The following is a 10,818-nucleotide window of genomic DNA, read 5'->3' on the forward strand; positions in this document are numbered from 1 at the left end:
ATTAAATATAAATTATATAAGGTGGTAAAAAAAAAGTCACGATTGCTCTGTTAGTTGCTCTCCTGTATCAATCTGGGTCTAAGCTGCTTAAAACACTGAGAGATCTCGAGGCAGGCGACGCTGAGTTGTGGCTGGCGCAACGCTTAAAGGTGACGGACGCGCGCTCCATTACAAACACAAATAGCGAAATAAAATATAAATTAAGGTGGTAAAAAAAGTCACGATTGCACTGTTAGTTGCTCTCCTGTATCAATCTGGGTCTAAGCAGCTTAAAACACTGAGAGATCTCGAGGCAGGCGCGACGCTGAGTTGTGGCTGGCGCAACGCTCTGACGCGCGCTCCATTACAAACACAAATAGCTGAATTAAATATAAATTATATAAGGTGGTAAAAAAAAAAAGTCACGATTGCTCTGTTAGTTGCTCTCCTGTATCAATCTGGGTCTAAGCTGCTTAAAACACTGAGAGATCTCGAGGCAGGCGCGACGCTGAGTTGTGGCTTCCGCAACGCTTAAAGGTGACGGACGCGCGCTCCATTACAAACACAAATAGCTGAATAAAATATAAATTAAGGTGGTAAAAAAAAAGTCATGAGTACACTGTTACTTGCTCTCCTGTATCAATCTGGGTCTAAGCTGCTTAAAACACTCAGAGATCTCGAGGCAGGCGTGACGCTGAGTTGTGGCTGGCGCGACCCTTAAGGTGACGGACGCGCTCCATTACAAACAAATAAGTGGATTAAAATACATGGGAAGGTCGTAAAAAAGTAAAATAATGCCATTATTTTACAGTCTATTGTTTTCGTGCTTCAGTCTGTGCCTCATTTAGCTGTACAAAACAGAGATCTTGAGGCAGGCGTTTCTGGTTAGTGAATCGATTGACCTAATGTGCGTACCGTAGTGGCTCTTGCGTTCTGTAGTTTGTGTAAAAACGGCAGAATTACATAGTGAAAGTCATTCACAGACATCTACCGGACGGGCAGCTGCCTCCAGCAGTGGCAGGTTTTAGAGGAGATGCCTCCAGCAGTGACGGGTTCTGTGACAGCTGCCTTTAGTCCTGGCAGGTTTTTGTGGCAGCTCCCCCTGCCACGCAAAGATTTTACTCCTACTGACCGAAAGTCTTAATGTTTGACAACTGATGACACTTTGCTATAATATTACATGGTAAGTAATTTATCATTTCTTATATAGTTGATGATATGAATTACTAATGTTGGATATGTATGAGTAAATTCCATCTTGTGTTATCTAACATTATTGACTGTTGACAGGTGTGTGTAGAGGTGTCTGTTAACTTGCTGAAAGCTTAAGCAGCCACAGACTTGAACTTTTAACAGAGGCTGAAAAAAAGGAAAAATTAAAAGGTTGTCAAGAACAAAATGTCTCTTTCGTTTGCTTACAGATAGCAGGAGGTAGTGATGCAGGAGGCCAGTGTCAGGGATTTCAAGGCGAGGTGGCCTGTGCTTTTCAGACATTACAAGGTATTGAAAAAATAATTTAAAGTTCTGGTTTTACTGGCTAAATACCTTTTATGAATTGATATAATCAGTTTGACTGTTGTTGACTGTTTTTTTTCTTTCTTTCTGATTTTAGATCAATTCAGAGTTCTATAGGCTTATGGCTGTTCCACTGGAAGACCCGTTCCTGGCCCGGTTGGACGTGTACATGAATCAACTAATCAGAGTAATCCATTTAAAAGGAGGAGCAACCCGTGAGAAGACTGCTGCAATTTTTAAAATCTTGTATCAGGTACGTCTGTGTGTTACATTAATATCAACTGCACAATCTTATTTTAGTCTCAGTAACATTTAATTGCTAAATACTTGTTTATAGCATAGAAATTTGAAATGTCATCGCCACACAAACAAAATGGACAATTTAAAAGGCATAGTTCAGTCATAAAATAAAAAATGCTGTTAATTTACTCAGCCTATCCAAAATATGTAGGTGACTTCTTTCTTTCAGTAGAACAGTAAATATGTTGTTGTTTTTTAGCTGAAACTGTGGTCCATGTTGATATAATGCAAGTCAAAAACAATAAAAAAAAAAATGCATACAGGCAAACCAAAAATAATACCTGTGGGTCCTGGCGATTCTTTGAGGTTTTATAAAGCAATATGATCGGCCTATGCAGGAAACTGAATCTATTATTACCTGTAATCAACAGCCTCAGCAAACAGTCCTAAGTACGTTCATGGCAATGTTGCATGTTAATAATGCTCAGTTTCTTGCATAGACTGATCGTTTCACTTTATAAGACTCGATGTGATGTCAGTAGCCCCGGGTATTTTTTTTTTTGTCTGCATGTTTTGTTTTTTTTTGTCCACGTTTTTTTATTTTGTTTTTACTCTCAAAGTGACGGTAGCCATTTACTTGCATTTATATGAATCACAGAGGAATGCGGTTTCAGCTAAAAAAATCTTTACTGATATACTGAAGAAAAAAAGTCACCTTTTATGTATCTTGGATGGCCTGTAAATTTAACAAAACTATCCCTTTAATCAAGAATGATTAAATGTATTAGGGTATAAAGCTAATAAATGATTTGTTGACGCATGTTTTATTATCGGACTAAATTATAAATGCCAGCAATGACTGATTCAGATGCATTTTTAAAGAGTACACTTTAGAATTAATTTCTTGATAATTTACTCACCCCCATGTCATCCAAGATCTTTATGTCTTTGTATCTTCAGCCGAAAGGAAATTAAGTTTTTTTTTTTAAAAGCATGCCAAATTTTTCTCCATATAGTGGACTTCACTGGGATCAACAGGTTGACGATCCAAACTGCAGTGTCAGTGCAGCTTCAAATGGCTCCCAGACAAGGAATAAGGGTCTTATCTAATGAAACAATCTGTCTTTTAAAAAAATTTGCGATGTTTTACCCTCTTTTTACCAAAAAAAAAAAAAGACATGAACATCTTGGGGTGACTAAATTATCAGGAAATTGAATTCTGAAGTGAACTAAATATTTTTTTTAATATTTTATTTATTTTAATAAAATAATGACTTTATTCAACAGTTTCTTTTCTTTTTTGCAGTCTCCTATGCTGTTCATGTAGTAAACTCAGCACAGAGCTTCCGGATTCCATGTCAGAACGCCGGCTCATCCCTTTCCTGGGGGGAAATCAAGACCTTATAAAGGAATACCTTGTGAGTTGAAAGGCCACATTCTATTTTGATTTATTTTTCAGAAAATTTTACATTTGTGGTAGCAAAATGTTTTTTTTTTTTTTTTAATGTTTTTTTAATTTATTTTTATGTGCACTACTTTAGGATAACCTACGAGATGATTGCGAGGGTGAGCTGGGTGAGCTTATATTCACGGCATTCCAGAAAGTGCTAACAGCTTCATTAGCACAAGATATCAAGTAGTCTTTTCAGTAGACTACAGTGAACTTGAAGTAATGTTTGAATGTGCTTAAGTCTAGTCTGTGTTTGAAAGAATTTCTCTAGTTTAGTTTAATTTGTTTTCTTATGTTTGTAAGATTATCCATTTGTTTCATATGTTTGTCTAGTATCTAGTTGTATGTTTGAATCTGTAGTTGATTGGTGAAAGGGTAATCACCCATTGCTGTTAAACATTTTCCATGATCTGTTTATTTTTTAATTAGATTTTTTAACATGGTTTAGAGCATTGCCTGTAAGCTATTCTAAAGCACTTATCACAATACACTCGGTAGAAATGGTTCCATAGAATATATTAAAGGGATATAGTTCATCCAAAAATGGTTCATGTTGTTCCAAACATGTATGAGTTTCTTTCTTCTGCTGAACACAAAAGATGTGTTTAAGAATGTTGGTAACCAGACAGTTGACGGTACCCATTGACTTCCAGAGTATTTGTTTTTTCCTGCTATGGAGGTCAATGGGTACCGTCAACTGTCTGGTTACCAACATTCTTCAACACATCATCCTATGTGTTCAGCAGAAGGAAGAAACAAATACAGGTTTGGAACAACTTGAACCATTTTTTTTGGTGAACTATCCCTTTTGTGAAGTATCCCTTTTTATTTATGTGGCTAATTTATTTGCATAACCACTGTTTATATATTTTTTTTAGATAGATTAGTGGCTCAGTTTTTAGCATAATCCTGAAAGGCAATGACAACTTTTCAAAAAGACTGTTAATGAAATGGATGTTAAGTGTGTCAGGAAGTTTGTAATGATTTCTCAAAGTTTGTTAAAAGGGAAATTAAATTTAATAAAAGGAATTGTTAATAAATATTTCTAAAGCTATTTGAGTCTTGTGTGATTGAAATTAAGTTGATAGAATGTAGTTATTTAAGTTGAGAAAACTTACTTTTTTTTAAGGGTTACCAATTGAAGTATTTTTTTTAAGTTGATCCAACTGTAGGAAAAACTAAAACATTTAAGTTGAAATGGAATTAAATTAAGTTAGACTAATGTAAATAATAGGGTTGAATGAACTCAATTAATATAAGTGTGATTGATAAAATGTAATAATTTAAGTTGAGAGAACTTAACGTGTTTAGGTGTTACCAATTGGAGTAATTTTATAAAGTTTATCCAACTGTAGGAAAAACTAAAACATTTAAGTTGGAATGGAATGAAATTAAGTTAGACTAATGTAAATGATAGGGTTGAATGAACTCAATTAATATAAGTGTGATTGATAAAATGGGATAATTTAAGTTGAGAGAACTTAACATGTTTAGGTGTTACCAATTGAAGTAATTTTTTAAAGTTTATCCAACTGTAGGAAAAACTAAAACATTTAAGTTGGAATGGAATGAAATTCAGTTAGACTAATGTAAATGATAGGGTTGAATGAACTCAATTAATATAAGTGTGATTGATAAAATGTGATAATTTAAGTTGAGAGAACTTAACATGTTTAGGTGTTACCACTTGAAGTATTTTTTTTAAGTTGATCCAACTGTAGGAAAAACTAAAACATTTAAGTTGGAATGGAATGAAATTAAGTTAGACTAATGTAAATGATAGGGTTGAATGAACTCAATTAATTTAAGTGTGATTGATAAAATGGGATAATTTAAGTTGAGAGAACTTAACATGTTTAGGTGTTACCAATTGAAGTAATTTTTTTTAATTTATCCAACTGTAGGAACAACTAAAACATTTAAGTTGGAATGGAATGAAATTCATTTAGACTAATGTAAATAATAGGGTTGAATTAATTCAATTAATATAAGTGTGATTGATAAAATGTAATAATTTAAGTTGAGAGAACTTAACATGTTTAGGTGTTACAAATTGAAGTAATTTTTTAAAGTTTATCCAACTGTAGGAAAAACTAAAACATTTAATTTGTAATGGAATGAAATTCAGTTAGACTAATGTAAATGATAGGGTTGAATGAACTCAATATAAGTGTGATTGATAAAATGGGATAATTTAAGTTGAGAGAACTTAACGTGTTTAGGTGTTACCAATTGAAGTAATTTTTTTAAGTTGATCCAACTGTGGGAAAAACTAATACATTTAAGTAGGAATGAAATAAAATTAAGTTGAATGAACTCAATTTTCTCAATTAACTCAATGAACTCAATTAATATAAGTGTGATTGACCCATTGAAAGTAAGTTGACAAAACGTAATTATTTAAGTTGAGAGAACTTAACATGTTTAGGTGTTACCAATTGAAATAATTTTTTTAAGTTGATCCAACTGTTCACTTTTTACAGTGTAGTGTTGTTCATAGTGTTTTTCATTGTCCTGGTATCAGTCCAAACCTCGATAACAAGATAAAGGTATGTTTTCTTTAATTGGCTTCCCATATAAATATTTTATGTGAACTGAGGGAAACTGCATAAAAAATGAAGAAACACTAATTTCTAAAATACACATGAAAAATGTATATGCTCGCTTGCGGTCATGTCCATATGGAAACACGTTTACAGCATAAATTACTAAATGTGCATAAAGAAGTCATGTGACTGAATTATTTTCCTCCCTAAACATGGCCAAAAATGTCAAAAAATTATTTGGACGTATGTATTTGACACAGTATTTCTGTGCCAAATACACTCCTTTAATATTCAAACTAATTTCGGAACGTTTTTTTTCCGAGCATTGCCCTTCATCACATCATAAAGGAATTGCCTGTATGGCCATTTAAAGACAGTGAAGGATGAGAGACAAATCTAGGCCTGCTCCTCTCTTGTCCTTCACTGTCATCGCTCCTCCTTCCCTTACGCAACAAAAATATATTTCTCAATATACTAGTTGACAATATATTTCTCAATATATTAGTTGACAATATATTTCATGTGTCTCCATATATTGTGAAATTTACATGGTAATATATCATATGATATATGATATAATAATATATTATATATGCAAGTTATATATTGCAATATATGGGACAATACTGCAATTATTGCCGTTTTCATATATTGAATAAATACATATTATTAAACTATTCAATATATTGCTATGTATATTGAAATATATCCTACAATATATGAAATTATATATTGGAAGAGTCATTGTATATATATGTAAATATATATGTAAAATTATATGAGATAATATACCTCAATGTACTGGATAATATAATCAGATTTATATGGGAACATATGTCTTAAATATATTGATTTATATTACATAGTATATTATCATATATATTGTATACATGGTAAATATGAAATAATCTAATGTACACCGTCTGTCATATATTTTAAAATATAACAGATTAAAATATAATATAGAAATTAGGGCCGCGACTCGATTAAAAAAATTAATCTAATTAATTAGAGGCTTTGTAATTAATTAATCGAAATTAATCGCATTTTAATTGCATATAAATATTTGACCTGAGAACAATGAGAAGTCATTTTTCACATGTATTTTTAGTATACCATTGAATAATGACTGAATACATAAGCTTAATCAACAAAATATTGTTTATTTATTTCAGTCCAGCAGACCAGTGCATGTTTGCCAGTTTAGCAAAAGCATGTTTGTGATATCTGAGGCTCGATGTGCTGCGGTGATAAGATAATTCCTTGTTGTATAGCTTGCTCACAACCATGCTCTTGACGACGCTTCCATTCTTTCGTTTTTTAAAACAAAATTTCCCATCCACGGGCCAAGCAAAGCAAAACGGTCTCATCAGCTTCTTCGTTCCATAGCTTCGTTCATGTTCACGAAGTTTGTTCATGTTCATGGTTTGTTGTTGTCGTGACTCATGAGCGCTAGTTGGTGTTCCAGTATAATTGGTCTGAGTTCGGCTGGCATCAAGGCTAGATGAAAACACCAAGATGTGTATACATGAAAAAAAATGCACATACATTTTTTTTCCGCTCAATATAGACAGATTATCATATATCCAATAACACGTGCTTAAACTACGATGGGAACACATTTACTGAATAAATTAATAAATATGCTCAAAGTAATTTATGATGTACAAAAAAATTACCGCTAGGGAATTGGAACATCATTAGCAGATCTATGTATTTATTCACTAATGCGAAGAATCTCAGGACGAATAATATATTTGACGCAAATATTGTTTGTAAATAGTCCCTAAAGTATTATTTCCCAACTAGTATTAAAACCTAGAATTTAATTCACTGATCTGTTTTTTTATGCTTTATAAAAATAAAATACAAATTGTTCCCCCCTGATATTTAAGACATGGCTATAGCCTTGATTTTAGCAAATTTCCATGGTAGTGATGATTTTGTTCTCTTGAACATGGAATAGAATGGAAACAGTGCTTTATTTACAAAAGTTTTAATGCATTATTCAAATGTTGGTTTGGATGGAAACATAGCTAATGTATACCATGATCTGCCACTGGATACAGCTACGAACACCTATTGTAATAGTTTAGTCGAACATTCTAATTGTGAAAAACAACAACAAAAAAATAGAGCTGAAACCTATATTTGTAAAGATCCAATTCTGGGCTGCTGTTCCACTCCTAGCCTGCAGGGGGCGCCCTCCTTAAGCTTCCTTGTCATGCTAGGAGTGGAACAGCAGCCCAGAATTGGATCTTTACAATATTAAATCATTATTATTTGAAAAGCCTCACATTGTCATTGCTATCACCTTGTAGAACTTCCAAGATTTACAGGGACAATAACTTCTGGATTAACCTTAATCAAGAACACAACATTAATAGCTGAACTTGCAACCTTTCAAGTTGCCATCCCACAAACCACCATGCCACTCCAAGCCGTTTGAGGTATCTTATAGTGTGAATAAAGGGTGACTGAGCCATAACAAACGTTGCCTGCAAGCTATTAGATAACGTAAACAGTTTGGGGTTTCTTTCCCCTAGTCCATCCAGTCCACTGAGCTCCACTGGAACATTTCATCTCCAATCACCTGCAGCCACCCTCACATTAGCCAGCATCTGAGTTTCGAGGTCATTTGATTTGTGATCCACTCTGGTGGAGCTAATGTTTTCTAGATGGCCTTATAAAACACAGATCGCTCGTGGCTCTGTTACCGTGGATACCCACGGCCTCCGATATGTCACTCTCTCCTGCTTCGGCTTCACGGAGCAGCCTGACAAAACAACCTCTGGAAATGTCAACATGTTAAAGCTGCACGGTTCCAGGAGAGCAAGGCCAGGTGTGTCAAACACCATTAGTTTTAATCCTATTTGCTGTGTGTCTTCACTTGGAAGAAAAAGAATGTATATCTGTCTCGGCCCATCAGCTGCGCTTTGTGCAGGTCTCTGTTTTGCGGGAGACCTTTTCTGCTGCCAAGAAGCAAACCCGACTTTGAGTTGTCGAGCTCTGAGGAGTTAAGCTGGCTTCAAAATGGGTAAAGGCACTTTTTTTCCTCAAAGGCTATTTCTCGCTTCAAAAAATGCCTTCTGTGCTTAGGTGTCTGCATAACAAAAATCTTTTCTGTCATTGTGAAGTTTCGAACAAGGGGAGTAAACCTCCTTGACCTCCGTCTCTTGCATATATTCATTGGATCTATTGTACTGCAAACAAAATGTTCTTTTCTTTTTTTAAATGTATGCCACTGTTTTGGTAACTAAGAAACCTCAACTGAAAGTAAGAACCCCTAAAATCTCTTTATTTCAACTTTCAGTAAACAAGCAAAGCATTGGCATCAAGAAAAAACATTGAATGCAGTGCATGTTTTTTGCTAGTTTATGAATAACAGGATTTCTCTATCAACATCCTCTTTGACGCCTTGCACAGCGGCCAACAGGCGTGCTACGCCACTTCCTCCCTTAACTACAATAGAGAGATTACCACAATGGTTTCATTTCTCTTTCCTCAGGAGAGGTTGGTTTTCTCTGAGGATAAGTTGCTATGGGGCCCTGGAGCCACAATATAGCTGCTAAAACATCAACAGAGAGATAGCAATGTTTGTACACCCAGAGATGAGATATCCTTTTGATTAAGTTGGTACCTATTTTTTTCAACATTTTAAATAACAAATGCTAGAGCGACTCCAGTCAAGTAGAAAGGAAAGAATTTGTTCAATTTTAATTGCTTAGATCAGACCTCCAAAACAGGATCCAAGATCCATGTTTGTTTTTTTATGTTCCAGCCTCTTCCCTGAAGACACAACCTCAGTGTGCACAGATGTTCAGCTAAAAATCATAACATACAGAGGTGAATATGATGTTGTGGCTTGCACCCTCCCTTTGAGCGTTCACCGCAGGAGTTCTTCCTGTTACATCTGTGATCTACACTAGATGACTGCATAGCTAACAACTTCTCTAATTGCCCATATCGCAAATAATCTTTACCCCTTGTAGTGTGAGCACCAGATGGTTGTTTGAAGATCCAGCCCACCAGAGAGAAGGGAGATAAGACCTTTGGACCACAGGCATAGGTTGAGCCACATGGAGCTTATTGGTATTAAAAATATATGTTTTGGTGGAGGCAGTCTACAATAGTGGGTGGGTAGCTCAAAGGTCACAGGTTTGATCCTGGGTACAGGTGAATCATATGGAGTGTCGCTGGAACACCCATTACCGTTTTTGCCCTAAGCAAAGCCCTTAACCTTAGGTTGCTACACAGGGAGTGTAACAGTAATTAGTGTTGATTGAGTCTTGCGATAAAAGTGAACAAAGCATCAGCTGATATAAGCAAAATAGCCAAGTATGCTAAAGCATGAATTCCTTAAAGGGATACTCCACCACTTTTTCATATTAGACTATGTTATTCCCTTAACTAAGACGAGTTGATACATACTTTTCTCGTCTCAGTGCGTGCACTTCGCTCTGACGCGCTGTGACATTTTGATAGCACTTAGCTTAGCCCACTAAGCCCAGTTCATTTATTAGATGCCAAACATAGATTAAGTTAGAAGCGACCAAACACCTCCACGTTTCCCCTATTTAAATACAGTTACACTAATAGTTGAATGACTAAGTATGGTGACACAAAATAAAGCATGTCGCTATTCTAAGCGGTTTAAAAAGGATAGTTATAATTTATGGCGGAATAGCACTTCTGAGAGTACTTCGACTCGGCGCAGTAAAAAGTCACGCCTGAAAAATCCTCCCCTCGCCCTCTCATTTCCGTCAATAGGGGGAGAGGATTTTTCAGGCGCTTGAAAATGCTTGAAGGAATAGTTCATCCAAAATGTTAATGTTACCATTTAACTCACCCTCAATATGTTCCACATCCATTTGGCATTCTTTGCTCCTTAGAACATCAAACATTTTCTCAAAAATAATCTACAGACTTGTAGAAAGTGAAAGCTCGCAGGAGGCATCAAGCTCTAAAAAGACAAAAGAGCACCTTAAAAGAAGTCCATACACTCATATGATAACTTATCTTATTACGTATCTCCACCATAACACCTGGTGCCCCTGGATGTGTTAATGCAGGTTTCATGTTGTGATG

The 10,818-nt window shown here is 35.2% G+C and overlaps 1 long non-coding RNA gene across 1 annotated transcript; it reads left to right on the plus strand.

The window, feature by feature from the left end:
- The first annotated feature begins 1,108 nt into the window (after positions 1 to 1,108).
- LOC137072033 (uncharacterized) lies at positions 1,109 to 1,634 on the plus strand. Its single transcript, XR_010904592.1, has 3 exons — positions 1,109 to 1,162; positions 1,401 to 1,479; positions 1,592 to 1,634. It is a non-coding gene; the product is annotated as an uncharacterized lncRNA (long non-coding RNA).
- The last annotated feature ends 9,184 nt before the right edge of the window (positions 1,635 to 10,818 follow it).

The sequence above is a fragment of the Pseudorasbora parva genome, chromosome 3 (genome assembly GCF_024679245.1).
Source record: "Pseudorasbora parva isolate DD20220531a chromosome 3, ASM2467924v1, whole genome shotgun sequence".
In the NCBI taxonomy this organism is placed as follows: Eukaryota; Metazoa; Chordata; class Actinopteri; order Cypriniformes; family Gobionidae; genus Pseudorasbora; species Pseudorasbora parva.